This window comes from Triticum aestivum, chromosome 7A, assembly GCF_018294505.1.
Source record: "Triticum aestivum cultivar Chinese Spring chromosome 7A, IWGSC CS RefSeq v2.1, whole genome shotgun sequence".
NCBI lineage: Eukaryota > Viridiplantae > Streptophyta > Magnoliopsida > Poales > Poaceae > Triticum > Triticum aestivum.
The window spans coordinates 57,941,328-57,945,905 of NC_057812.1; positions in this window are offsets into that span (position 1 = coordinate 57,941,328).

The window sequence follows — 4,578 nt, forward strand, 5'->3', positions numbered from 1 at the left end:
TCTTGCTTTTCACACTAGTAAGACAATTATTTTTAATATATTTTTTTCTCAGGATCCCCTGCCACATTCCCCTTGTGTTATACAACTTCCACCACCATTTACATAACAGAGCTTTATTCATAAAAGCTAGATTATGAACCCCCAGACCACCCATATCCTTCGGTTTGCACACCTTTGTCCATTTCACTAGGTGATATTTTTTCTTATCAGCGTGCAGTTTGCTGGATGGTATTGCTACTGGTTGGGATGGCAGGTTAATGTGCTAAACCAACATATCTCAGCCACAACAGGTGCACACGCTCATTTCAGTTGCAGAAAGAAAAGTTCATTTCAGTCTTGAGATAATTTCAGGGAGGCAATCGAAATGTTAAAGGAAAAGCGCAATCGGCAGGTGAGGCGCAGACCAGAATCTGATGCTAAATTAAGGTTGTGTTTGGCAATCCACCGTTCTATCACCAGAAAGCGGAGCGCGCGGAGCAGCCAGTTTGCCGCTCTCCGTATTTGTATTGTATGCCGCTCCGCTCCGCGGCGGAGTTACGGAGCAGAGGGATTCCAAACAGAGCCTAAATTAAGATGCAACAGAAACAATGACCAATGATGATGATTACAGTGATAATCTTGTCTGATGCAGATAATATTATAGCAATACCTGATACAGTTCTCGTCAAGCTAGGACAATAGACGCGCACACGCTTATTATGAAATCCTAAATTGCTTTGGGGATAATTAAAGACGGCAGAGGCCAGTGGATCTCTCCGCTGGGCCTTAGCTGCGTCCGTCCATGTCGGCATGGTTTAGTTGCAGCGGCAGCAGAGGCAGTCGAGGCAGCATTTCCAGTGCTGCACTCGTACCACGTATTTTTTTACTCTCGCCACCACCAAAGTAAAGTGGAAACACTGATTTGTAACTAACGCAGCTTGATGGGCCCATGCATCGCCCACGGTGTTTTGGTTTTGTCTAGAGAAATATGTCTTTCGTAGGCATGGAACACAAGACTTCGTACTAGTCAGCCACTAGAAATCATAGAAAAATCTCTCAGAACTCCCAAATGGGCCAGTTTAGTTGCTACTACATGAGTCGGGGAAATTAAAATATCAGCCCCGTAGTAAATGGAAAAAATAGAGAGGGTTAAACTTTGGTCAGTTCTGAAGAGAGGATCCTAGCTAGTCTAGCTAGTTGGGTGGAAAGTCTGGGCAACTCCGAAATGCAAGTTCTTCGCTTGGTTAATCATTCACAACAGAGTATGGACGTCAGACAGGCTACAACGAAGAGGGTGGCCGAACTGCGGTTTATGTCCTCTTTACAGCCAAGTTCAGGAGTTTGCAGCGCACCTCCTTTTCCAATGCCGGTTTTCGGTTGCGGTTTGGAATGCGGTAAGGGCGAAGATCGGGCTGAGCAATATTGTCACGGCGGACTGGACGGCTATGCGAAGTGTCAGACATTGGTGGGCCGAGATTGCACTCGCGCGCTCGCCAAATGGGAAAGGGATGGCCTCCCTACTCATGCTTATCTCTTGGGAACTTTGGAAGGAGAGGAACGCTAGGGTCTTTTGGAACGTCTCCGCGCCTACGACGATTATTGTGGAAAAAATCATGGATGAGGCGACTTTGTGGACGCTGGCAGGTGCCAAAGGGCTGGGTGTAATTTTACATCGCGAGTAGTTGCTTTAACTTCGCCTCTGTTCGGCCTTTGTTTGGCTGTGGTCCTCGGACCTTGTTACAACTCTCTCTTATTTAATAAAATGGCAAATCTTTTGCCTTGTTTTAAAAAAAATGCTAGTTGGGTGGTCAGTTCTGAGGGGCTGGAATAAATCCAACACCTATGGATGAGGACTATGAAGTCATGGGCCCATGACCATGATGGGTGTGTGTGTGCATGGGCTGGGTATGGTGGGAAGGAACAAGACCAATTAGCTGAGTAATAATATAGGACTCCAAATTAAAATTTGGAGGTGAAGCCCTGAACCCAGAGGTGGGTGTACGCCATCATAACACTATACTGACATCTCCAATAACTCGGCACGGTGTGATACATGTACGCTATCACGCCAGAACTTGTCTGTCCATTAGATGTGTATATGTGTACAGTGTAGCGCGCAATGTCTGCGAGCATATGGCACGATGGGAATATGGCTCTATCATAAAAGGCAAGGATTGCAAATCAAATTGACTATATTAGAAGTAGTTCATGTGCTGAAATTGGAGACACGCATTGCTCCATAAGCCGATAAATGCAATGCGGTGAGCTACCGAAGCACCATCAGATGGTATTCCGATACACCATTGTAGGCTGACAAACAGAGAATGAAAGTGCATCGAGGACCGATTTGAGAAGAAACTGAGTTGCTGGAAGGGTAAGCTCATGTCATATGGAGGCCGATTAATCTTGATAAATTCGGTGCTCACGAGTATGCCTATGTTTCTCTTATCGTTCTTTGAGGTCCCAGTTGGTGTTAGGAAAAGACTGGACTTCTATCGATCGCGTTTTTTTTGGCAGGGTGATGAACTTAAAAGAAAATACCGGCTTGCCAAATGGGATATCATCTATCGACCGAAAGACCAAGGGGGTCTTGGTATTGAGAATCTTGAAGTTAAGAACAGATGCCTTCTTAGTAAGTGGTTGTGGAAGCTCTCATCCGGGACTGAGGCCATATGGGCGCAGATCCTTCGCAGCAAGTACCTCCAGACTAAAACATTGTCTCAGGTCACAGTCAGGCCAACTGACTCGCCTTTCTGGAAAGGACTAATAAAAGTCAAACAATCAATGTTCAATAGGACGAGGTTTGTTATTGGAAACGGTGCTAGTACACGTTTCTGGGAGGATACTTGGCTTGGCGACTCACCCTTGGCCATTCAATATCCGTCTTTATATCGGATTGCTCAACGACGTGAGGTGTTCATTGCAACGGTATTTCAATCTATCCCCCTTAATATTCAGTTTAGACGATCGCTAGCGGGCAATCGTTGGGAAGAATGGCTCCATCTAGTAAGGAGACTCATGGAGGTTCAATTTTCTAACCAACCCGATGAATTACGCTAGAAACTGACTAGGTCTGGAGTATTTACAGTTAAATCAATGTATATTGATGTTATTAATTCGAACTCCATTCCAACTTCCAAGAATGTCTGGAATGTCAAAGTTCCTTTGAAAATAAAAGTGTTTATGTGGTTTGTCCATAAACAAATTATTTTAACAAAAGACAACTTGATAAAGCGTAATTGGACAGGACCTACTAGGTGTAGTTTCTGTGATCGGGATGAGACGACTAAGCACCTCTTTCTTGATTGCCCGTTGGCCAAAGTCTTTTGGCGGACGGTCCAAATTGCTTTTAATATTACTCCACCGAATTCTGTCAACGCATTATTTGGGACATGGCTTAATGGGATTGAGCCTGACTTAGCAAGACATATTCGGGTTGGAGTTTGCGCTTTGCTGTTGACTATCTGGAATTGCAGAAATGATTTGGTTTTTAACAGAACATCGCATATTCATTTTTTGCAGGTTATTTTCCGAGCCACGGCAGTGATCCGTTCGTGGTCGCTACTCACTCCGACGGAGGCCAGGGAGCATTTGGTTACTGGATCTATCTGTTGGGAGATGGTAGCTCGGGATATCTTCAACCGGTTTGGATGACGGTCATGTAATAGGATAGGCAATTAGTTTTCCTATCTATTTTTAGCCAGCCGGTTGTGGCGTCTTCTCTTGGATAGTTTGTGTCTCTAGCCTTTTAGGCTCTGTGTGAGCTGTCTTTTCTTTTTTTAAATTGGAGACTTTGGAACCTTGTTGGCACATTTTATTTTTTGGTTAATAAGATGGCCGTATGCATCACTCTAATGCAGAGGCCGGGGAGCCACCCCTTTTCGAAAGAAAAAAAAGACAACACCATCACTATAATCACCATCCATCATGGTTTGTGTTGCATCTTATTTTAATTAGCATCAGATTCTATGGGTACGATTATACAATATGCATCACACAATTTCAGATTCATCTATTCGGCCAACACAAAGAACTTCAAAAGAGTGCCTCCAAAGTTTCTACCGGAGAGTCAAGACGAAAACGTGTGCCAACCCCTATGCATAAGTTCACGAGGTCACGGAACTCGCAAATTGATCACCAAAACATACATCAAGTGGATCAAGTGATATCCCATTGTCACCACAGATAAGCACATGCAAGACATACATCAAGTGTTCTTAGATCCTTAAAGACTCAATCTAATAAGATAACTTCAAAGGGGAAATTCAATTCATCACAAGAGAGTATAGGGGGAGAAACATCATAAAATCCAACTATAATAGCAAAGCTTGGGATACATCAAGATCGTGCTGACTCAAGAACACGAGAGAGAGAGAGAGAGAGAGAGAGAGATCAAACACATAGCCACTGGTACATACCCTCAGCCTGGAGGGTGAACTACTCCCTCCTCGTCATGGAGAGCGTCGGGATGATGAAGATGGCCACCGGAGAGGGATCCCCCTCCGGCAGGGTGCCGGAACGGGTCTAGATTGGTTTTCGGTGGCTACGGAGGCTTCTGGCGGCGGAACTCCGGGTCTAGGTTTCTTCCTAAAAGTTTCT